Source organism: Sciurus carolinensis, chromosome 1 (assembly GCF_902686445.1).
Source record: "Sciurus carolinensis chromosome 1, mSciCar1.2, whole genome shotgun sequence".
Taxonomy (NCBI): domain Eukaryota; kingdom Metazoa; phylum Chordata; class Mammalia; order Rodentia; family Sciuridae; genus Sciurus; species Sciurus carolinensis.
Window position 1 is genome coordinate 167926041 of NC_062213.1, and position 26567 is coordinate 167952607.

General features: G+C 36.6%; 1 protein-coding gene across 1 annotated transcript in view; it reads right to left on the reverse strand.

Moving 5' to 3' along the window:
• Zfyve9 (zinc finger FYVE-type containing 9) overlaps positions 1-26567 on the reverse strand; it is a 141234-nt gene that overhangs the window by 15872 nt on the left and 98795 nt on the right.

Sequence of the window (26567 nt, forward strand, 5' to 3'; positions counted from 1 at the left end):
TAATTATAAGTCCAAAAAATGTTCCATATTTAAGTGCATCTGGCTTACTGAAATTTTCAGTATCAAATGTGTGAGGCTTTCCTCCACAAATCTATGAAATTCATTGTTTCTTAATTCTACTACCTAAAGTTCAAGATCTTCAGTGAAATAAGTACTGATATTTTGCTTTGTTCTTATCAAATGATTTAAGATGTTGGGTGCAGTGGTGCACCCCTGTATCTCAAACAACTTAGAAGGTTGACACAGGAGGATCAAGTTTGAGGTCAACCTGTGGTCAACTTACTGACTAAAATCTTTTTTTTAAAAGGAGATGTGGTTCAGTGGTAGAGGGCCCCTGGTTTCAATCTCTAAACAATGGGGAAAAAGAAAGACTGAGGATGATAATTATGAACCTAATCTGAAAAGGCTAATCGGCCACTTTTGTGTCTAGTATACAAATCTGAATTTATCTTGATATTAAACTCTGGCCTCTCTCTAAAACAAGTTAATGCTAATGTATTTTTATTTCCCATTTTTTTCCTGCATGTCATCCCATGTCAAACTTAGTGATCTAATCTTTTAATATGGTTTCAATTCTTTCAATGTCTAATCTGAAACTTACTTTGTTTCACTCCTCTATTTCGCCTGTGCTATAAATTGCAATACCACATTGCCCCATTCCTCCCTCTAACCACCAATCTATATACTTTCTCAATGCTTTTATCTATTCTGAATATTTCATATAAATGAAACCATGCTATATGTGACCATTGTGTTTACATTCTTTCATTTAACTAAGTTTTTCTGACTCATCCACATTATAGCATGTATCAGTACTTACTCCTTTTTATGGCTGAAAAATATTTCATTGTAGGCATAATTGTACAATTTGTTCATCCATTCACCCACCGATGGACATTTAAAATTTTTTTATTTGTTCTTTTTAGTTATACATGACAATAGAATATATTTTGACATACATACATGGAGTATAACTTCCCACTCTTATGATTATACATGATGGGGAGTTACATTGGTTGTGCATTCATATATGAACATAGGAAAGTTGTATCTGAATTCACTCCCCTGTCTTTCCTATTCCCATCCCTCCTCCTTCCCCTTAGTCTAATCCAAAGTACTTCCATTCCCTCCGCCCTCCCTTATTGTATGTTAGCATATGCATACCAGAGAGAACATCTTGACTTTGGGTTTTGGGGATTGGCTTATTTCACTTAGAATGATAGTCTTCAGTTTCATCCATTTACCTGCAAATGGCTGAGTAATATTCCATCATATATATATATATCTATCACATTTTATTTATCCATTCATCTGTTGAAAGGTACCTAGGTTGGTTCCATAGCTTAGTTATTGTGAATCGAACACCTATAAACATTGATATGCCTGTGCAGATGGACATTTTAAAACCCAATTCCACCTTAACTATTGTTATTATGAACATGTGTATGAATGCACTGGTTTGAGTATCTTGTTTTTGATTTTTTTTTTTTTCCAGTGTGAGGTATTGAATCCAGGACCTCACACAATCTAGACAAGAGATCTACCACTGAGCTATACCTCCAGCCCTTTGTTTTCAATTCTTGGGAAGGGAAGGGAAGGGAAGGGAAGGGAAGGGAAGGGAAGGGAAGGGAAGGGAAGAAAAGGGAAAGAGAAAGAGGAAGGGGAAGGGGAGGGGAGGGGAGGGGAGGGAAGGGAAGATGGATGGCTGGGCATGCAGCTCAGTAATAAAGCATCCTTGAGTTTAATCCCCCACATGGGGGGAAAAAAAAAAAAATCCAAAAGTGTTTCCTGCATGTCATCCCATGACTAACTTAGTAACAACAATGAAAAATCCTAGTGGGTGTGTGTGAAATGGTTATCATTGTTATTTATTTTCTTTGTGATACTGTGTTACCCTATCATTGAGCTACATCCCAGTTCTATTATTTTTTTATTTTGAGACAAGGTCTTGCTAAGTTGTGAGGTTGGCCTCCAACTTGCAATCCCCCTGAGTTGGCCTCCCAAGTGGATGGAATTATAGGTATGTGCCACCACATCTGTCTTATTACTGTAGCCTTCAATAAGTTTTAAAATTAGAAAATGTTAATCCTTTAATCTTATTCTTGTTTTTTAAGAACATTCTTGAATTGAGAGCCCCTTGCAATAGTGATAAAAATTTGAATACTGGCTTTTCTATTTCTTCAAAAAAGGCTGCTGACATTTTGATATGGTTTATACTGAATCTATAGATTGCTTTCAGTGGTATTATCATCTTATCAACATTAAGTCTTATCCATGAACCCAGGAAGGTTTCTATTTATATAAGTATTCTTCAATTTCAATAATGTTTTGTCGTTTTTAGGGTATCAGTCTTTACCTCTTTGGTTATATTTATTCTTAGGTATTTTATCAATACAAGTCTAAGTCATCATCATTTCCTAGCTTTGTTTATAAATTCCACAAAGTTAACATTTTAATTAATACTCTATCACCACAGACATCTAAACAATAATTGAATACCACTCATAGGCTGACATTTATTAACCTCACTATTCCAAATTACTTTTGTCAAGATTTTTCAAAGGTTATTTTAAAATAATTCTTCTGCATACAGATGAGTCATCTAGACGATTTCTGCTTAACAAAATCAACTGAGACTAATTAGCCTCTCATTTACAATTTACATTTGTATCACATGAATGAAGCACAGACTAATGCACGTAGTAATTTTAAAGAATGTTACAATTTCAAAGAATGTTTATAGTAATTTTAAAGAATGTTACAATTTCAAAGAATGTTATGTCCATCACTTCTTCCAAATCATTAGGCTAAAGTGGTTTCTAATTGTGTCTACATTAAGCAGACTAAGAAATCTTTTCAATTCAGAGATTCTGAATAAATTAGCTAGCCCTGAAGGAAATCATTTTCCTGAATGTCAATTTCAAGCCCAACAAGGTAAACTTTATATTGCTTTGGAGTTGAATGAACTTTTCTTTCTCTTAACACTCATATACAAGAGGTTCACAGATATCCAATAGACCCTTCTAACCATAAAATAAACCTACACTTGTCACATGATATACTTGACTATCAAATTTAGTTGTGCTATTTCTCAACTCTATTACTTGAAATTCTACGATATGTCTTTTATTTATTCCTATCTTTACCATAGTTCTTTTCTGGACATAACCTTATACCTATATTCTCCATCAGTTCTGATTCATTCTACAAAATATTTCCATACTTAAGAAAGCACAGTTCTAATACGTAACATCTTCTCTACCTTGTCACAAGCTTCCTATGCTTTAGTCCCAAACTGGTTTTTAAAATTTTTTTTGTGTGATAATGGGGATTGAACCAAGGGGCACTTTACCACTGAGTCGCATCCCCACCCTTTTTATTTTTTAAATTTTGAGACAGGGTCTCACGAAGTTGCTTAGGGCCTTGCTAAATTGCTGAGGCGGGCCTTGAACTTGTGATCCTCCTGCTTCAGCCTCCCAAATCACTGGGATTAGAGGTATGTACCACTATGTCTGGCTCAAACCGGTTTTTCTGTTTTGCCTCCTTTCCTAACTGTATCCTATGTGCTGCTTCTATATGAACCTAGTTCATGATGCCAAATCATTTACCATGGCTGAATCTTTGCATATACAATTATTAAGTCTCTCTTTTCTTCTCCCAAATCCAAGTACCTGAAAAAGATGGCCCCTAAATTATGGCTTAGTAAAAATATCAATTCATACATGAAGCTTTCCTAAACCCCCCATCAGACACTAATATGACCACTCCCTTAAATGCCATAGCACATTCTGTATATTTTTCATAAGCCATCATCTACACTCAGTCTTGGATAATGATTAGAAGCAAAGACTTGAGCCAGATTTACTGGAATTTAACATTGGACATTCAAAGCAGATTGGGAACTCAGGAGGTTGGATATAATAAAGTAAAAAATCCCCAGCCACAGCTGCTGCCCGCTGAAGGCACCAGCCAAAGCAGTTTCAGGGAATTAAAGGAACCTGCACTTCGAGGCTGGCTACAGAGAGATCAGAGGTCAAAGACACTGTCCAACTAAACTGAAAGGCATGCTGTACAACATCAGCAGGGGGTAGCCAATTCCTGGCGAACCTGAGTTTGCCTGAAACACAGGCCTGGCAAGCCCACACTGCACACCGTAGAGTGTGCCTAAGTGGCCAGGAGAAAATGAAACAAGGGGAGGAGTTTACACAGGGGAATACTGGTCATGGAAACTCACTTTGCCCCGCCCTCCCCCTCTAATCTGGCCTCTTGAAGGACTTACTGGGAGAGACCTAACTGGCCAGGAATTCAAAAGGACAGGTTAGGGAGAGGTTGAGTCTGCAGAACGAACCCAAGAGACCAGGAAGCATGGGGTTTGCAGGTGATGAAGGGGAATAAGAATTGGTTCCTCCACCGCAGAACTGGAACCCAGGGGAGATGGGTGAGGTCTTCCAGCATGGACTGGCAACTGCTGGGCCCTAGAGGTGCACTGATTTAAAATCTTCAGACCAAACACCATTCAACAGAACCTGGAGCCTACCTGTGCCTAAAACTCGCCTACAGGAGTTCCACCTACAGAATTTCCTCTCACATTCCAGCAACCCCACCCTGAGGGTGAAGTAGGCATCACACTCCGGACAACCCCCGCTAACACTGCTTAAAAGACAAGATGAGAAATCTGAACTCCAATGGAAACAATTCTTTAACATTTCATCAAGATCTTTTAAAATTTTTTTATTATGTTTTTCTTTTTTCTTTTCTCAATTAATTGTGACCTGAATAGTTCAGGAACTCTTATACATATTCATATATGTGTTTTTCCCATTTCTAGCATTTTTGAAGCCAGTTATTTTTCTTGGATCAGTATTTTGAGGACTAGGATATTCAATTAGTATATTATGGTTTTGTTTGTATTCTTTTATTTTTAATTTAAAAAATTTTTACTTTATATATTTTTCCATTTATCTGTTTCCCTTCTGTTTTCTTCTGCTAACAATCTCTAATATTCTTTCTTTCACTCTTTAATTTTTTTTATTTAAAAAGAATTTTTTTCATACATGTATAGAGGGTGATAATTTCTATCTCATTCTACCATCCGTCCCATACCCACCACCCCACCACTCCCCCTCACTCCTTTCTGCGTAATTCAAAATTCCTTCATTCTTCCCTACCCACCCCCGACTAATGATCAGTCATTAGTTTATCAGAGAAAACATTCAGCCTTTGTTTTTTGGGGATTGGCTTATTTCACATAGCGTGATATTCTCTAGTTCCATCCATTTACCTGAAAATGCCAGAATTTCATTCTTCTTTAAAGGTGAGTAATATTCCATTGTGTGTATGTACCACATTTTCTTTATCCATTCATCTATTGAAGGGCAATCTAAGTTGGTTCCACAGTTTCGTTATTGTGAATTGAGCTGCTATCAACATTGATGGGACTGTGTCATTGCAGTATGCTGCTTTTAAGTCCTTTGGGCATAAACGGAGGAGTGGAATAGCTGGGTCAAAGGGTCCATTCCAACTTTTCTGAGGAATCTCCATACTGCTTTCCAAAGTGGTTGCACCAATCTGCAGTCCCACCAACAATGTATGAGTGTACCTTTGTCCCCACATCCTCACCAACACTTATTATATCCTGGAGATTAGTGCTCTATCTGGGGTGTATGTGGTAAAGATTTTCTCCCAGTCTGTAGGCTCTCTCTTCACATTATTGTTTCCATTGCTGAGAAGAAGCTTTTTAGTTTGAATCCATCCCAGTTATTGACTCTTGGGGGTCTTGTTAAGGAAGTCAGGTCCTAAGCCAACATGGTAAAGATTTGGGCCTACTTTTTCTTCTATCAGGTGCAGGATCTCTGTTCTAGTGCGTAAGTCTTTGATGCACTTTGAGTTGCTTTTTGTACAGGGTGAGAGATCGAGGTTTAATTTCATTTTGTTAAATATGGATTTCCAGTTTTCCCAGCACCATTTGTTGAGGAGGTTATCTTTTCTCCATTGTATATTTTTGGCACCTTTGTCTAATATGAGATAACTGTATTTATGTGGGTTTGTCTCTGTGTCTTCTATTCTGTACAACTGGTATGTGTCTGTTTTGGTGCCGATACTCTGTAGTAAAGTTTAATGCCTCCTGCTTCACTCTTCTTGCTAAGGATTGCTTTGGCTATTATGGGTCTCTTATTTTTCCAAATGAATTTCATGATTTCTTTCTCTATTTCTAAGTTACATCATTAGGATTTTAATTGGAATTGCACTGAATCTGTATAGTGCTTTTGGTAGTATGGCCACTTTGACATTAATTCTGCCTATCCAAGAGTATGGGAGATCTTACCATCTTCTAAGGTTTTCTTTAATTTCTTTCTTTAGTGTTCCGTAGTTTTCATTTGTAGACATCTTTCACCTCTTTTGGTAGACTGATTCCCAAGTATTTTGTTTTTGTTGAGGCTATTGTGAATGCGGTAGTTTTCCTAATTTCTCTTACAGTGAATCCGTCACTTATGTATAGAAATGCATTTGATTTATGGGTATCAATATTATATCCTGCTACTTTGCTAACTTTATGTATGAGTTCTAGAACTTTTCTGATAAAAATTTTTGGATCTTCTAAATATAGAATCATGCCATCGGCAAATAGTGATAGTTTGAGTTCTTCTTTTCCTATCTGTATCCCTTTAATTTCTTTTGACTGTCTGATTGCTCTGGCTAGAAGTTCAAGGACAATATTGAATAGAAGTGGTGAAAGAGGGTATTTCTGTCTTGTTCCAGTTTTTAGAGGGAATGCTTTCAATTTTTCTCTGTTTAGGATGGTGTTGATCATAGGCTTCACATAGATAGCTTTTACAAAGTTGAGGTATGTTACTACTACCTAGTTTTTCTACTGTTTGAACATAAAGAGGTGCTGTATTTTGTCAAATGCTTTGTCTGCATCTACTGAGATAATCATATGATTCTTGTCTTTAAGTCAACTGATGTGATGTATTATATTTATTGAGTTCTGTATGTTGAACCAACCTTGCATTCCAGGAATGAACTCCACGTGATTGTGGTGCACTAACTTTTTAATGCTTTTTTGTTTTAATGCGATTTGCCAGAATTTTATTGAGAATTTTTGCATCTATGTTCATCAGAGACATTGGCCTCGAGTTTTCTTTACTTGATACGTCTTTGGCTTTGGAATAAGGGTGATACTAGCCTCAGAGAATGAGTTTGGAAGGGGTCCCTCCTTTTCCACTTCATGGAATAATTTGAGGAGTATTGGTGTTAATTCTTCTTTGAAGGTCTTGTAGAACTTGGCTAAGAATCCATGTGGTCCTGGGCTTTTCTTTGTTGGTAGGCTTTTGATGGGGTCTAGATGGGGTCTTCTATTTCATTGCTTGAACTGATCTGTTTAATTTGTGTATGTCCTCCTGCATCAGTTTGGGTAGATCGTATGTCTCTAGAAATTTGTCTGTCTTTTTGTTTTTCTGGTTTTTTGGAGTATAAATTTTCAAAATAGTTTCCAGTTATCTTCTGTATTTCAGTAGTGCCCATTGTGATATTTCCTTTTTCATCATGACTTTTAGCAATTTGAGTTTTCTCTCTCTCTCTCTTCATAAGCTTGGCTAAGTGTTTATCAAATTTGTCTTTTTCGAAGAACCAACTTTCTGTTTTGTGAATTTCTTCAACTGTTTCTTTTATTTCAATTCCACTGATTTCAGCTCTGATTTTAATTATTTCCTGTCTTCTTCTGCTTTTGGTGTTGATTTGTTCTTCTTTTTTTATAACTTTGAGATGTAATGTTAGGTCATTTATTTGTTGACTTTTTATTCTTTTAATGTATGAGCTCAATGCAATGAACTTTCCTCTTAGCACTGTCTTCATATGTCCCAGAGATTTTGATATGTTGTAGCAGTGTTCTCATTTACCTCCATGCATTTTTTAAAATTTCCTCTTGATTTCTTCTTTTATCCATTCATCATTCAACAGCATGCTATTTAATCTCCACGTGTTGGGGTAGCTTCTATTTTTTATTTTATTGTTGATTTCTAGTTTCATTCCATTATGATCTGATAGACTGCAGGGTAGTATTTCTATTTTTTGTATTTGCTGAGAATAGCTTTGTGGTATTAACATATGGTCTATTTTGGAGAAGGATCCATGTGCTGCTAAGAAGAAAGTATATTCTCTCCATGATGAATGGACTCTATACATGTCCATTAAGTCTAAATTTTTGATTGTATTATTCAATTCCATAATTTCTTTGTTTAGATTTTATTTGGAAGACCCATTCAGTGGTAAGAGAAGTGTGTTAAAGTCACCCAGTATTATTGTGTTGTCGTCTATTTGATTCTTGAAATTGAGAAGGGTTTGTCTGATGTACATAGATGCTCCATTGTTTGGGGCATATATTTTTACAACTGTTATGTCTTGTCGGTGTATGATTCCTGTAAGCAGTATGAAATATCCTTCTCTATCCCTTCTAACTTTGGTTTGAAGTCCACTTTGTCTGATATGAGGATGGAAACCCCTGCTTATTTATGCAGTCCATGTGAGTGATATGTTTTTTCCCAACCTTTCACCTTCAGTCTGTGGAGGTCTTTTCCTAGGAGGTAAGTCTCTTGAAGACAGCATATTGTTGGGACTTTTTTAAAAGTCCAATCTGCCAATCTATGTCCTTTGATTGATGACTGTAGGTCATTAACATTCAGGATTATTACTGAGATATGATTTGTATTCCTGGTCATTTTGGTTTATTTTTTATTTTTAAATTGACTTAGTTTCTCCTTTGATTGACCTTTCCTTTAGTGTAGTTCCTCCCTTTGTTGGTTTTCTTTTCTTTTTTTTTTTTTTTTTCATTTCCTCCTCATGGAATATTTTGCTGAGAATGTTCTGTAGTGCAGGCTTTCTAGCTGTGAATTCTTTTAACTTTTGTTTATCATGAAGGTTTTTATTTCATCTTCAAATCTGTAGCTTAATGTTGCTGGATACAAAATTTTCAGTTGGCATCCCTTTTCTTTCAGAGCTTGATATATGTTATTCGAGGACCTCCTGGTGTTGAGGGTCTGGGTTGAGAAATCAGCTGAGATTCAAATTGGTTTTCCCTTACATGTAATTTTTTCTCTCACAGACTTTAAAATTCTATCTTTATATGTTAGTCATTCTCATTATAATGTGCTTTGGTGTGGGTCGGCTGTAATTTTGTATATTTGGAGTCCTGTAAGCCTCTTGTAGTTGATTTTCCATTTCATTCTTTAGATTTGAAAAGTTTTCTGATATTATGACATTGAAAAGATTGTGCATTCCTTTGGTTTGTAGCTCCACGCCTTCGTTCTGTGTTCCGATAAATCACAGATTTGGTCTTTTCATGTTATCCCATATTTCTTGGAGGTTCTGTTCATGGTTTCTTACCATCTTCTCTTTGTGGCTGACTTTATTTTCAAGAGTATATATTTTGGACAGGACCCAGGAGTCAAGAAGAGGAGGTGTTGAGAGACTCAGGACCAACTCAGAGCCACCAGGTGAGTTTCTCCCACTAGGTGGGCTCCCCAGATGAGGCAGTAGTCCTGGAATGCAGGAACTTCGTGGAGTAGAGTGGCCCAGTGAGACTCCCCCGCTGGAGCTGTGAAGTCAACCAGGAGCACTGCAGAGGAGGGCCACACAGCGAGAGGCTTCGACACAGAGTGAGGGTCCCAGGCCCAGGCGGCAGGACCAGACCACAGGCAGCTTCTTGGAGGAGGGCTGCACAGCGAGAGGCTTCTACGCAGGGTGAGGCTCCCTGACCCAGGCAACAGCTCCGGTCCCCAGGGAAAGTAGCAGAGGAGGGCTGCTAGGTGAGGGAGTCCCTTGCAGGGCCAGGTTCCCCAGCCCAGGTGGTAGGTTTGGACCCCTGGGAACATCACAGAGGAGGGCTGCCCAGTCCAGGCGGTAGTTCCGGACCGAAGGGAACTTCTCGGAGAAAAGCTGCCCAGCAAAACTTCCCAACCAGGTGAGTCTTCACCGCTGGACGAGGTTCTCCCACCAGGGCAGCAGAACCAGAGACACAGGCCCAGACCAGACATTCCCCAGTGTGCAGTCTAGACCCCCTTTGGTTGACCATCAGTCAACAAGTGGAGGCACCTCTGCCCACTGACAGGGAATATACCCCACCTAAAGGCCACCACCCCTAGAGGGGCAGCTTCCTTGTGGAGCACTGCATTATCAAGTTCCTCCAAGACTTCAGGCTACTGAAGGCCAGGAGGTGAGTTATTGGAAATCTACAGAGACAATATTAGTCAACAGAGGAAATCAGCAATACCTCAGAGTTTCACTACTAGAGGGGTAGATACGTGAGCAATATGAGAAAACAAGGGAAGAAAATGTCCCAAACAACCTAGATGCTACATCAATAAAATCCAATGACAGCATGGCAGAAGAAATGTCAGAAAGGGAGTTCAGAATGTACATAATTAAAATGATCAGAAAAGCAAACGATGAGATGAAAGAGCAAATGCAGGCTTTGAATGATCGCACCACTCAACAGTAAATGCAGGAAGCAAAATATCATTTCAATAAAGAGTTTAGAGATACTGAAAAAAAAAAACCAAACAGAAATCCTTGAAATGAAGGAAACAATAAACCAAATTAAAACTCCACAGAAGGCATAACCAACAGAATAGAACACCTGGAAGACAGAACCTCAGACACTGAAGACAAAATATTTAACCTTGAAAACAAAGTTGACCAAACAGAGAAGATGGTAAGAAATCATGAACAGAATCTCCAAGAACTATGGGACATCATGAAAAGACCAAATTTAAGAATTATGGGAGTGAGGAAGGCACACAGAAACAAACCAAAGGAATGAACAATCTATTCAATGAAATAATATCAGAAAATTTCCCAAATATGAAGAATGGAATGGAAAATCAAGTACAAGAGGCTTATAGGACTCCAAATATACAAAATCACAATAGGCCCACACCAAGGCACATTGAAATGAAAATACCTAACATACAAAATAAAGACAGAAAAAAATCACATTACTTTCAGGGGGAAACCAATACGGATATCAGCAGATTTTTCAACCCAGACCCTAAAAGCTAGAAGGGCCTGGAATGACATTTTTCAAGTCCTGAAAGAAAATGGATGCCAACCAAGAATCTTATACCCAGCAAAACTTACCTTCAGATTTGACGACGAAATAAAATCCTTCCATGATAAACAAAAGCTAAAAGAATTTACAAAAAGAAAGCCAGCATTATAGAACATTCTCAGCAAAATATTCTAAGAGGAAGAGATGAAAAACAACAATGTAAATCAGCAAAAGGAGGAACTACCTTAAAGGAACAGCCAAATGAAGGAGAAACCAAGCTGTGTCCAAAAAAAAAGTGTCAAATGATCGGGAATACAAAGCATATCTCAATAATAATCCTGAATGTTAATGGCCTGAACTCATCAATCAAAAGACACAGACTGGCAGATTGGATTAAAAAGAAAGATTCAACAATATGTTGCCTGCAAGAGACACATCTCATAGAACGAGATACCCACAGACTAAAGGTGAAGGATGGAAAAAAATATACCATGCACATGGACACAGCAAAAAAGCCGGAGTATCCATGCTCATTTCAGATAATGTGGACTTCAAGCCAAAGTAGTCAGAAGGGACAAAGAAGGACATTTCATACTGCTTAAGGGAAGCATAAATCAGCATGACATAACAATCATAAATATCTATGCCCCAAACAGTGGCTCATCCCTGTACATCAAACAAATCCTTCTCAATTCCAGGAATCAAATAGACCTCGAAACAATAATACTATGTGTTTTTAACACACCTCTCTCACCACTGGACAGATCCTCCAAACAAAAATTGAACAAAGAAACAGCAGATCTCAATAACACAATCAATAATTTAGACTTAACGGACATATGTAGAATATACCATCCAACAAAGAGCGAATACGCTTTCTTCTCAGCAGTACACGGATCCTTCTCTAAATAGACCATATTTTATGCCACAAAGCTAATGTTAGCAAATACAAGAAGATAGAGATACTACTTTGTATTCCATCAGATCATAATAGATTGAAATTAGAAATAAATGAAAGAATAAAAAATAGAAACTTCTCCAACACCTGGAGATTAAATAATACGCTACTGAATGATGAATGGATAACAGAAGACATAGGGAAGGAAATTAAAAATTCTTAGAGGTAAACAAGAACAAAGATACATCATATCAAAATCTCTGGAACACTATGAAAGCAGTACTTAGAGGAAAATTTATTTCATGGAGCGAGTGCATCCAATAAAAGAAGAAAAAATCAACAAATAAACGACCTAACACTACAGCTCAAAGCCCTAGGAAAAGAAGAACAGAGCAACACCAAAAGTAGTAGAAGACAGGAAATAGTTAAAAGCAGAGCTGAAATCAATGAAATTGAAACAAAAGAAACAACTGAAAAATTGACAAAATAAATAGTTGGTTTTTTGAAAAAATAAACAAAATTGATAAACCCTCAGCCACACTAACAAAGAGAAGGAGAGACAAAACTCAAATTACTAAAATTCAGAACAAACAAGGAAATATCACAACAGACACCAGTGAAATACGAAACATAATTAGAAGCTATTTTGAAAATCTATACTCCAACAAAATAGAAATCTTGAAGACATCAACAGGTTTCTAGGGACATATGAATTACCTAAATTGAATCAGGAGGACATACAAAACTTAAATATATCAATTTCAAAGTAATAAAACAGAAGAAGTCATCAAAAGCCTACCAACAAAGAAAGTCTGTGACCAGATGGGTTCTCAGTCGAGTTCGACAAAACCTTTAAAGAAGAGCTCATTCCCATACTTCTCAAAGTATTCCATGAAATAAAAGAGGAGGGAACCCTCCCAAACTCATTATATGAAGCCAATATCACCCTGATACCTAAACCAGACAGAGACACATCAAGGAAAGAAAATTTCAGACGAATATCCTCAATGAACATTGATGCAAAAATTCTCAACAAAATTTTAGCAAATCGCATACAGAAATATATAAAAAGATAGTGCACCACGATCAAGTGGGTTTTATCCCAGGGATGCAAGGTTGGTTCAACATACTGGAAATCAATAAATGTAATCCACCATATCAACAGACTTAAAGTCAAAAATCACATGATTATTTCAATAGATGCAGAAAAAGCATTTGATAAAATGCAGGATCCCTTCATGCTCAAAACACTAGAAAAAAGGGGGATAGTGGGAACATTCCTTAACATTGTAAGGCCATCTATGCTAAACCCATGGCCAATATCATTCTAAATGGTGAAAAAACTGAAAGCATTCCCCTAAAAACTGGAACAAGGCAGGGAGGCCCTCTTTCACCACTTCTATTCAAGATTGTCCTCGAAACTCTAGCCAGAGCAATTAGACAGACCAAGGAAATTAAAGGGATACGAATAGGAAAAGAAGAACTCAAACTATCCCTATTTGCTGATGATATGATTATCTACTTAGAGGAACCAGGAAATTCACCAGAAAACTTTAGGAACTCATAAGTAAATTCAGTAAAGTAGCAGGATATAAGATCAATGTTCATAAATCTAATGCATTTTTATGAAATGAATCTTCAGAAAGAGAAGATAGGAAAACTACCCCATTCACAATAGCTTTGAAAAAAAATAAAATACTTGGGAATCAATCTAACAAAAGAGGTGAAAGACCTCTACAATGAATACTACAGAACACTAAAGAAAGAATGAAAGAAAACCTTAGAAGATGGAAGGATCTCCCATGTTCTTGGATAGGAAGAATTAATATTGTCAAAATGGCCATACTACCAAAAGTGCTATACAGATTCAATGCAATTCCAATTAAAATCCCAATGACATACCTTACAGAAATAGAGCGAGCAATCATGAAATGATTCATCTTCCAGATGAAATTCATCTGGAAGAATAAGAAACCCAGAATAACTAAAGCAGTACTTAGCAGGAAGAGTGAACCAGGGGGTATTGCAATACCAGAACTTCAACTATACTACAAAACACTAGTAACAAAAATGGCATGGTATTTGCACCAAAATAGACAGGTAGATCAATGGTACAGAATAGAGGACACGGACACAAAGCCAAATAAATATAATTTTCTCATACTAGACAAAGGTGCCAAAAATATGCAATGGAGAAAAGATAGCCTCTTCCAACAAATGGTGCTGGGAAAACTGGAAATCCATATGCAACAGAATGAAACTAAATCCCTATCTCTCACCCTGCACAAACTCAACTCAAAATGGATCAAGGACCTTGGAATCAGACCAGAGACCCTGCATCTTATAGAACAAAAAGGAGGTCCAAATCTTCAACATGTCAGCTTAGGATCAGACTTCCTTAATAGGACTCCCATAGCACAAGAAATAAATGCAAGAATCAATAACTGGGATAGATTCAAACTAAAAAGCTTTCTCTCAGCAAACGAAACTATCAGCAATGTGAAGAGTGAGCCTACAGAGTGGGAGAAAATCTTTGCCACTCATACTTCAGATAGAGCACTAATTTCCAGAATATATAAAGAACTCAAAAAACTCTACACGAAGAATACAAATAACCCAATCAACAAATGGGTTAAGGAAATGAACAGACACTTCACAGAAGATCTACAAGCAATCAACAGATAAATGAAAAATGTTCAACATCTCTAGTAATAAGAGAAATGCAAATCAAAACTACCCTAAGCTTTCATCTCACACCACAATTAGAATGGTGATTATCAAGAATACAAGCACCAATAGGTGTTAGAGAGGACGTGGGGAAAAAGGTACATTCATATATTGCTGGTAGGGTTGCAAATTAGTGCAGCCACTCTGGAAAGCAGTGTGGAGATTCCTCAGAAAGCTTGGAATGGAACCACCTTGACCCAGCTATCCCACTCCTTGGCCTATACCCAAAGGACTTAAAATCAGCATACTACAGAGATACAGCCACATCATTGTTCATAGCTGCTCAATTCACAATAGCCAGATTGTGAACCAACCTAGATGTCCTTCAATTGATGAATAGATAAAGAAACTTTGGTATATATATACAATGGAATATTACTCAGTCACAAAAGAATGATAAACATTATGGCATCTGTAGGCAAATGGATGAAATTGGAGAATTAATGCTACATGAGATAACCCAATCTTAAAAAAACAAAGGACAAATGATCTCGCTGATAAGGGGATGATGACACATAATGGGGGGTGGGGGGCAAGAATGGAGGAGGGAGGGACTGTATAGAAAGAAAAGAGGGGTGGGAGGGGTGGGGAAAAGGAAAAAAATAACTGAATGAATTAAAAACTACTACCCTATGTAAATGTATGATTACACAAATGGTATGACTCTACTTTATATACAGAGAAACAAGATGTATCCCATTTGTTTACAATAAAATAAATAAATAAAAAGAGTATATATTTTATCTTCATTGTCTGAGGTTCTGTCTTCCACATAGTCTAGTCTGTGTGGTGATATCTGCTATTGAATTTTAAATTTGGTTTACTGTTTCCCTTGTTTCAAGGATTTCTGCTTGATCCTTTTTATAATCTCTGCTTCTTTACTGAAATGATCTTCACTTCCTGTATTTTCTTTCCAATGCCATTCTTTATTTTAAAGATCAATCTAACTACGTATTTTCTAAACTCCTTCTCTGGACATTTCTTCTGTGTTGTCTATGGATTCTATTATTGAAACATCTCGTTTTATTTGAGGTGCTTGGTTCCCTTGTTTTTCATGTTGTTTGTGTGTCTTCTCATCTAGTGGTATGGAATTTAGGCAGTACAGATTCTACCCTGTAGTCTTATAGTGTCCCTGAAGCCTTCCAGTACTTCACCTTTAAGGGGGAGACCAATATTAACAATATCCAATGCAAATAATATACCACCTTAAACCAAATGGCTCCTATTAAAGTGTTTAGTTTTGTCACAATATACATGAAGTATATTGTCACAACATAAATGAAATATTCAAATTATTGTCTTCAATAAAAATAGTAAGTTTTCAAAAAGGCTTTATTGTTTCAAATGATAGACAATGAGGGAACAGAAGTAGTGTAAGATATGATGTTTATGAAGGAAAGGGAGAGAAGACAAAGGTAAAAATTTATAGTAAGAGAGAAGAATCAATAGAGGTTGACTTTTAGTATGAGAGAAGTTAGAAAGAATCTGGGAGACAGTAGGTGAGAGAAATAAATATGTATAGACCTTTTACAATAGTAAAAATATAAGAATACACAACAAAACTGTTATATACTATTCATATGTCCCATCCTCAATAAATTGATGCATTAAAAAACATTTGGATTCAAAGATGGTAGAGGTATGAGAGAGAGGACAAAAAATAAATTAAAAAAAAGGAGGAAAGTTTCAATGAAAAATTCAATGAATGCTTCCCTGGTTTTCAAAGTTTCCCTCAGCTTCCCTTCTCTGCTGATAGGTGGGTTGTCTGAAGTTGATGTTAGCTCCAGTCCAGTGGGTGCTGGACTGGTTGGGTGGATTAGCCCACAGCAAGATGCCCTCATACACTCTTCAAGTCTTCCCACCTTTTGTAGCTGGCCCCTTCCAACCTACACATTCAGGACTCACTGAGCTGGAGAGAGCCCCAATTTTCTCTAGTTTCTTCAACCTGTGCTCCCTACAGGGAACTGTCCCTGGTCTCTGGCTTTGCACAGGCTTTGCCAGACCCAGACTGGCGCACGCAACTCAGCTGCAATCTCACAGACCCCTGGGCATCAGCGTTCCCAGGCCCTGTCTTGCTGCAGTCCCAAGATCTCAACGCCCTTTCAACTTGCTGAGAGACCACTAGGGATGCGCTCACACAAAGGAGCGACCCTGCAAAGAGGTAGTTAGATGGCAGCCACGACCACACTGAGCAGAAAGATCTCAGGTGCAATCTAACCTGCAGGTACACCAATATATCTCCAGGCCCTGGTCTGAGACCCCAGACAAGGAGGCCATGTGGCAGGTACTGTGACAATGAACTTCCAGGCAACAGCAGGAAGCAGGCAATTGGCTGGCAGTCTGCAGGTGGTCTGCAGGCTAAAGACAAATGATGGCAGGTGGACTTCAGGTGGTGGGTGCAAGAGGACAAATGGCAGATGATAGGCAGTGGTCACTGAGCAATCTGCACTCAACAGGCAGGTGATATGCTGGCAGATGGGCAGGTGATATGCTGGCAGACGGCAGGTGAACTCGGCGGATCAATGGGGTAAGCAGGTGATCAGTGGGCAGCGATGACTGCCTCACAGAGAAATAGTATTTCCTCTGCTTGAATCCCGAGTTTTGGAGAGACAGCAAATGCAGGCCTCCCTCTAGTCTTCCTTTTATTATTTACTTCCATTTTCTCTCATCCTTCCTCATAATCATCACATCCTATATCACTTTTATTTCTCTCCATACTACCATTCAAAATTGTAAACGCTTTCACCAACTTACTGTTATTACTGTGGGCAATAACTGATGACACTATTTCTTTTATTGTGACAATTAACATTGGAGATGTCCTAGCAGGAACTAACTGATTAATGCTGTATATTGTTTGCATTGTTTGTTATTTGTATCTGTCTCCCACTAAACAGTGAGGTACTAGAAATCTTCAAGGACACTGGGAAGTCCACAGGGTTAGAAACTATCACTTCAGATCCACAGTGTTACATGGGCAGACACACACACAAAAAAGCAAGGGAACAAATTGCCCTAAACAAACCCAGATACTTTAATAACAATCCACCAACACCATAGGGGAAGAAATGTCAGAGAAGGTGTTTACAATTTTCCTAGTTAAGTTGATCTGTGAGGTAAAGGACGATGTAAGGAGTGAAATCAGAAAGACTCCTAAAGCACAAGAAGTAAAATCAAGAATCAAAAAATGGGATGATATCAAACTAAAAAGCTTCTTCACAGCAAGGCAAACTATCAAGAATGTGAAGAGAGAGCTTACAGAATGAGAGAAAAATCTTTGACCCTGCACCTCAGAGAGAGCATTAATCTCCAGGATATACAAAGAACTCGAAAAACTTAACACCAAAAAAACAAACAAACAAACAAATAAACTGATCAATAAATGGGCAAAGGAACTGAACAGGCACTTCACAGAAGAAGATATACGACTGGTCAATGAATATATGAAAAAAGTTCAACATCTCTAGCAATTAGAGAAATGCAAATTAAAACTACACTGAGATTTCACCTCATTCCAGTCAGAATGGTAATTATCAAGAATACAAGTAGGGGCTGGGGTTATGGCTCAGTGGTAGAACGTTTGCTTAGCATGTAGGAGGCACTGGGTTTGATTTTCAGCACCACATATAAATAAATGAATAAAATAAAGGTCTATCGACATCTAAAAAATATTTAAAAAAAAGAGAATATAAGTAACAATAAATATTGGCAAGGATGTGGGGAAAAAGGTACATTCATACATTGCTGATAGGGCTGCAAACTGCTGCAACCACTCTGGAAAGCAGTATGGAGATTCCTTAGAAAACTTGAAATGGAACCACCATTTGGACCAGTTATCCCACTCCTTGGTGTATACCCAAGGAACTTAAATCAGTGAACTACTGTGATGTATTCACGTTTATAGCAGCTTAATTCATAATAGCTATGCATGGAACCAATGCTGGTATTCTTCAACAGATGAATGGATAAAAACAGTGTGGAATACATACACAATGGAATATTACTCAGCTTTAAAGAAGAATGAAATGATGGCATTTGCTGGTAAATGGATGAAACTGGAGTATATCATCATAAGTGAAATAAGCCAATCCCAAAAACCAAAGGACAGATATGTGGATGCTAACACAGAATATGGGGGAAGGGAAGAAAAGATGTTGATTGCATTAGACAAAGGGAGATGAAGGAAAGGGAGGGGAAATGGAATTAGGAAAGACAGTAGAATGAATTGAACATAACTTTCCTATGTTTATATATGAATACATGACCAGTGTAACATCATGTTCAACTACAAGAATGGGATCCTATTTAGAATAAGTTATACTCCACATATGTATAATATGTTAAAATATACTCTACTTTCATGTATATCTAAAAAGAACAAATTTTTTAAAGTAGCTCAAATTATGAGTAACTCATAAATTATGATTATAATTTAATAATTATTTAATTAATTTAATTAATATTTATAAATTGCTTAGAAGAACACCAAACACAAAAGCTCTTAAGTGTTTGTTAAATAAAATTTGTATCCTTGTCTTTTCTGTCCTGCCTTTTGAAACTTAATGCAATATTAAAATTGGCAGCAAATTATTCAAGAGATTCAGCATGTCTTATGAGATAGTGGGATTTAGAACTTCTCCTGAGAGTGTGCAAATTAGTGAGAAGACATACCAATAAAAGAGAAACAATTTGCTGTGACAACAATGTCAGAGCAGCTACCATTTATTGAGCACCAATCATAAGCTAAGTGTTGAGCTAGCTGATCTAAATCCCACCTGGGTATTATCTTGAAAGAATCATTTTACTCATCAAGTGAAGCAGCATATAAGCTTTATCTCCCTGTGTTTCCCACCCTCAGAAACCTAGAAAATCACAGAGACAATTAAAAGAATACTGTTCTGTGAGCGAGTGTGCTAGAGGACAGGTGGATTAGGGGTGACAAAATCTTACCTCTGAATTAACAGACCATGTCCTTTAATTTTCTGTTATCTCAAGAAACAAGGGTTAACCTTATTTATTTATTCATTTTGAGACATGATCTTGCTAAGTTGCCAAGACTGGCCTACAACTTGTGATCCTCCTGCCTCAGCCTCTCAAGTTGCTAGGATTATGGGCATGTGCCACCATACTCGAATTTATTTAGTCATTTGATTTGAACTGCAAAGGACTTGTAAAGGAGAAATTAAGCAGGGCCTTAAGGAACAATTACAATTTGAATTGATGTATTTGCTTAGCATAAGATCTCCCTCATGGCAGTTACTCAATAAATATATTCTGAACATATTAATTAGTAAATCATGTAAGTAGAGATAGCTTTGAAGAGTGTTTTATTCAGAGAACAAAGTCACATAGTTTTTTAGAAAATACTTGGTTCACTTGTAACTGCATTGTCACACAAAATAGGTATCTAATAAAGTAAGTTTTAAGGAGCATTTTATAAACATTTGTCAAGCAATTCACAAGGGATGTAGGCAGGAAAATTCATTTTAGAGGCATGGAAAAATCTATGAATGTGAACGACAGTGCCACATACATAAGAGAAAAAGAAAGACATACTCTGCTCTCAAGGGGCTCATATTTCAAAGCTGTTATGTTACAGATCTGGAATCTCCCTCAAAGGCTAATGTGTTGAAGGTTTGGTTCTCAATGCAACAATACTCAGAGGTGGGGCTTTTGGAAAGTGATTGGATCATGAACCTCTAACCTCACTGGTGGATTAATCTATTCATGGATTCATAGCTGAATGGGTCATGGAAAAGTGGTAGAAACTGTAGAAGGTTGGATATGGTTGAAGGGAATGGGTCTTTGGGGTATGCTCTTGGGTACTATCTCTAGTCCCCAGCTGCTCCTTTCTCTGTTTCCCAGCTGCCATGAGGTGAGCATCTTTGTTCTCCTGGCCATGATGTTCTGCCTCACTCCAGGCTCAAAGCAATGAAGCCAGCTAGCCTTGGATATCTTTCAAATTGAGCCAAAATAAATCTTTTCTCCTTTAAGGAGCTTTCTCAGGTATTTTTGTCACAGGGACAGAAAAATAATACAATTTCATCAGCTATACATGTTCAACATGAATTAAAATCGGCTGGGAAAACAAAGGGAAAAAGTGAAAATGTCTAGGGGAGTTTTCCTAAAGTTATAATATTGAATCAATTTTGAAATCAGGTGCAGAAAAAGGACATTCTGGATAAAGGGAGCAGCATGAGTGAAGAAACAAACAGAAGTGAAAACAAACACTGAGATGAACAATTATGGAACAGGTGGAGGAATATTCTTTCTGAGAGTTATTTAGGGAAAACGTAAAGCTCACCCTTGTGGAGAGCTGGAATTCACCAGTGACCAGAGGCTAAACCCCATCTTCCATTAATGAGTGTGTGTATCACAAACTATGAGCCTTTATTCATTCATTTAGAAAATACTCAATAATACTTATTTATTTAGGAAATGTTATGGATCATCTAATACGTGCCAGGTCCTATTTTAGTACCTGATTTATTTAGTAGCAAATAAACAAAACCTTGTCCAAATAGAGCTTATATTATTGTCTGTGTGGAGGAAGGAGACAAAACTAATTAAACAAATAAAATACATAAACCACTACATAATCAAACTGGCTTTTTTTTTTTTTTTTGTGGTACTAAGGATTGAACCCAGGACCTTGTACATACTAGGCAAGCACTTTACCAACTGAGCTACATTTCTAGCCCACCACTACATAATCCCAAGTGCTATAGAGAAAAATAAAATTTGTAAGAAGGACTAGGAGTACTGGTGGATGTAATTTCAAATACACAGGAAAGGCCTTATGAAAGAAGTAAGGAAGAAGCCACAGGGTTTCTAAGGAAGAGCCCTACAGGCATTTAGAGCAATTACTGCAATGCCCTAGAATGGCAGTGGCAGTACAGTAGCAAGCTTGGCATTTTCAAGACACATTAAAGACAATATGGCTGGAGTTCAGAGAAAAGAAAGCAGTACAAGAAATGAGGTCAGAGATGTAATGGGTTAAAGAAATGCAAGTGTTATAGAAGACTTCAATTTTTATTCTGACTGGAATAAAAATCTTTAGAGGGTTTTGAGCAGATGAGTGACACACTCTGATTTAGTTTTAACAGAATCACTTGGGCTGCTGTGCTGAGAACAGAGTAAGAAGGGCAAGGGTACTAACAGGAAGATCAGATAGGAGGCTACTGTACAAATTTGTGTCAGAGATGGTATTGGTCCAAGGACCAATAGGCAGTTGGATGTTAGAGATTTTTAGAAGGTAAAGTTAGCAGAATTTCCTAACAGGTTTGACTATCTATAAGGGAAAGAAATAAGATTCAAAATGACAAAAATTTTGTAACTGGGTAACTGGAAAGATGATCACACTGCCATTCATTTAGATCAGGAAAGATGAAAGAAGACTATGTTTTGAAGAAAATTAAAGAGGACCAAGTTGAACTTGCTAATTTTGAAATACTTGTACAGAAGAGATGTCACATGGGGAGTAAGACAGCTGAGTCTACAAATCAGGGGAGAGACTCAGGCTGAAAGAAATATTTGGAAGACAACAGCATACTTAAGCCCAAGGAGTAGATCACTAAGGAAATGGATATAAACACATAAGACTTACAGGGACTGAGCCCTTGGATTCTCACAAATAAGCAAGAAAGGGGGTCAGAAAGGAGGATACAGAGGTAAAAATTAAGTTGTGAGAGATGAGAGATCATATTGAGGGGTCCAGGGTTTCTTGGGGTACTTGAAATAAAAGTAAGATTAGAGTTGATGTCTTGAGGTCAAAAGTGGCAGCAAGATTGTGATTTCTGGTTGACAGAGAAGGCCAGAGTTTGGCTAGGCCACCAGTGTCCTAGGGCCACTGTCCACTCCTACCAATGGCATAGTAAGCATAGAGTAAAGAGAGTCTTATTTTGGGCATACAGAGTTCAGCAGTGATTCCTTTTGCACAGAGTGAAGGTACTGTGGTACAGTCTCCTTGGGGATCTTATATTTGAATTTATAGCTATGGTTAAATACTGTCTTTTACATATAAACTGGGAATGGTTATATCAATTATTGTTCTTCTCTGAACGAATGTATTCCTTGAAGGCCAGAAAATCAAGCATTCCTCAAACAGATTTTAGCACCATCTGTTCTGACTAGTGCTACACAAACCTTTGAAAATTATGCTTTCATAATTTCACATTCCTCTGAAGAATATGTGTAGTCTTGAATTAAAATAAACCAAAACTCTGATTTTAGAATCAGTGTGGGAATGAATCTCAAGAGGGTATTCAGTCTAACTTTCAGCCTAAATTATAAAAGATGGAGGAGGATTGTACAAATACATGATTTCACAGATCCTTGCTTTATATCACAGTAACACAAACTTCTTTATTCCTGTATTTTGGTTTTGAGCAAAGGGTTAACAAAACTTTGCTCCATTTTGTATGAGAGTTTGACAGGTTAACTATTTGGCTATATTCCCTAATTGACCTGATAAAAATTTGGGTATTCACTACCTTGGCAGGGGGAAAAAAGTGTTTTTTGGAGTTATATTTAACATAATAAACAAAATGAACATATTTAAAGTGTATAATTTGATGAACTGTGATATGTATTTATATATTATTGGAGTGAATTTACCAAAAGTATTTATGCAACTTTCTTCATAAGAAATACTGATGTGTAGTTTTCCTATTTTTTATTGTCTTTTCCTGGTTTTGTTATTGGTTAACTCTTAAGTCTGAACTCAAAAGAGTGACTCCTCTTCTATTTTCTGGACATGGTTGTATAGAAATATTTTTCTTTCCTTCATTGTTTGGTAAAAGTAACCAATGGAACCACCTCAATCTGAACTTTACTTTGAAGAAAAATTTTAAAAAATAATTTTGATTATTTTGATAGATATAGGGTTATTCAGGTTATCGATTTCTTTTTGTGACAGCTTAATGTAAAAGGAATTTGTCTATTTTGTCTAAGTTGAACATGTACTGGTGTAAACATGTTCCTAATGTACCTTTATTGTTCCTTTACTTCCTTCTAGAACCTGTCAGATATCACCTCTCTCATGTTCCAAAGGCAATTTTTTTCTCTACTTAATCAATCTGACTAGAGGTTTATCAGTGTTATTAAACTTCTCCAAGAACCAGCTTTTAGTTTCATTTATTTTCTTTGTTGTTTTTCTGTCTTCTATTTTATAAATTGCTAGTTTTTATTTGCTCTTCTTTTTCTAATTCCTTAAGTAGAAAAGTACACCATTAATTTGAAATGTCTTCATAATATGAAGGTTTAATGTTGTAAATTTATATGTCATCACTGCTTTAGCTATGCCCACCAAATTTTGATATTTTCATTTTCATCAATTCAAAGGGTTGGAGGTGTAACAGCTCAGTGGTGGAATGCTTGCCTAGCATGCATACGGCCCAGGATTGAATCCCCAGGACTACAAAATAATAACAACAACAATAATAGCAATTTCCTTTTGATTTCTTTGATCCATGGATTATTGAGAAATATGAATTCTGTTTCTAAATATTTGAGAATTTTCTAGAAATCATTTTGGTATTGGCTTCTAATTTAATGCCATTGTGGTCCCTGATCACACACTGTATAGTATGAATCATTTAAAATTTATTGAGACTTCTTTTTACATCAAAGAATATGCGTGTGTACTAGAAAAAAATGTGTATTCTAGGGCTGGGGATATAGCTCAGTTGGTAGAGTGCTTGCCTCAAAAGCACAAGGCCCTGGATTCAATCCCCAGCACCACCAAAAAAAAAAAAAAAAAGTGTATTCTGATGCTGTTGGGTGGAGTATTTATAAAAATCAATTAAGACAAACTGGTTGACTATGTTGTTAAAATTTTCTATATCCTTGCTGATTTTTGTCTATCAATTGAGATGTTATTAAAATATTCAAATATATTCATTTACCCTTGTAGTTCCATCAGTTCTTACTTGAAGCTCTGTTATTAGATATATAAATGTTTAAAATTGTTATATCCTCTTGAACTGTCACATTATAATTCAAAATTAATCTCTTTAATCCCTGGTGATATTGTTTGTTCTGCAATACACTTGGATATCCTTTCCTTTGATTAGAGTTACTATAGTTTTCCTCATATTTTCCCACTCATTTACTCTCAAACTATTTGTCTTCATTTTATTTTTTTCCAGGAATTGGACTCAGGGACATTTAACCACTGAGCTTTGAACTCATGATCCTCCTGCCTCAGCCTCGGGAGCCACCAGGATTATAGGTGTGTGCCATGCCCAGCTGGAGTTCTTATATTTTAAGTGGTTTTCTTGTACACAACTTATAGGTAAATCTTGAACATAAAACCTCTGCATTTTAAACGCAGGTATTTGGACCATTTATACTTGAGTAATTATTAATATTATTGAATTTAAATCTACTATCTATTTAATTAATTAATTTTGAGGTACTGGGGATTGAATCATACATGCTAGGCAAGCACTCATCTGAGCTTCCCTCCGCCCACAGTTCCTCTATTATGTTTTTGTCATATCTCTTTTTTATTCTTTTTTCAAGATTCTTTTATGATGCCAATTTATTTTCTTTGTTGGATAATTAGTTATACCTATTTTTTCTTAGTGGTTTCTTTAACCTATCAATATACTTTGAAGTAATCTTATATCACATCACATTATATAATTCCATTTCCCTTTCTTTGTTTTATTGTCCTATATTTTGCTTCTATGTGTGATTAATTCCATAATGTTATTAATATATAACATATGTATATATTTGAAGTTATCTTCTAAGATTTTATATTTACTTACATATCTACCATTTCTGTTGTTCTTTGTTCCTTTCTGTAGATCTAAATTTTCACCATTTGGTACTCTCCCTGAGTGACTGCATTTAATATTTCTTATATGATAGGTCTGTTGATAATAAATTCTTTTAGGCATTGTATACCTGAAAAAACACTTCACCTTCACTTTTGAAACATTTTCACTTGGTATAAAATACAGGGTTTTTTTTGTTTGCTTGCTTTTCTCAGTAAAGAATTTGCTACACTACTGTTTTTTTTTTGTACCAGGGATTGAGCTCAGGGGCACTTAACCACTGAGCCAAATCCCCATCCCTTTTTTGTATTTTATTTAGAGACAAGGTCTCACTGAGTTGCTTAGGGCCTTGCTAAATTGCTGAGGTTGGCTTTGAACTTGTGATCCTCTTGCCTCAGCCTGTGCAGCTGCTGGGATTACAGGCATGTACCACTATGCCCATCTTGCTGCACTGTCTTGTGGCTTGCACTGTTTTCATGAGAAGTCTGCTATCATTCTTATATTTGTTCCTTAATATAAAATGTAAATGTTCCCCATTACGTACTTTTAGAATTCTTTATCTCCACTTTAAGCAACTTACTTATGGTGATTATGAAGTTCCTTAATGTATGTTTCATCTCTTTTTTTGCAATTTGGGTTTATTGAGTTTGTTGGGCCTATGGTTTTGTAGTTCTTATTAAATCTGGGAATTTCCCACCATATTTCTTCAAATATTTTTTCTATTCACCACTTTTCCTCTCCTTTGGATATTTCAGAAGTAGGCTGCCTAAGGGTTTCCCACAGCTCAATGATGCCATTTATTTAATTTTTCAGTCTTTTCTCTTTGTGTTTGGATAATTTTGGATAATTTCTATTCCTATGTTTCCAAGTTCACTAATTTTTTCTTCAGCATTGTCTAATCTGCCTTTATCTCATCCAGTGTATTTTTCATCCCATTGTCATTTTCATTCCTTGAAGTCTGATTTTGGTCTTTTTTTTTTTTTTTTCAATCTTCCATGGCTCTTCTTAAGAGGAAAACATGAAACTTTTTCCCATTCTTTCAAAGCTTTTTTCCAGCTCATTAAAATGAATCAGAGCACCTGAATTTAAGGATAATTATGATCATTAGGGATTA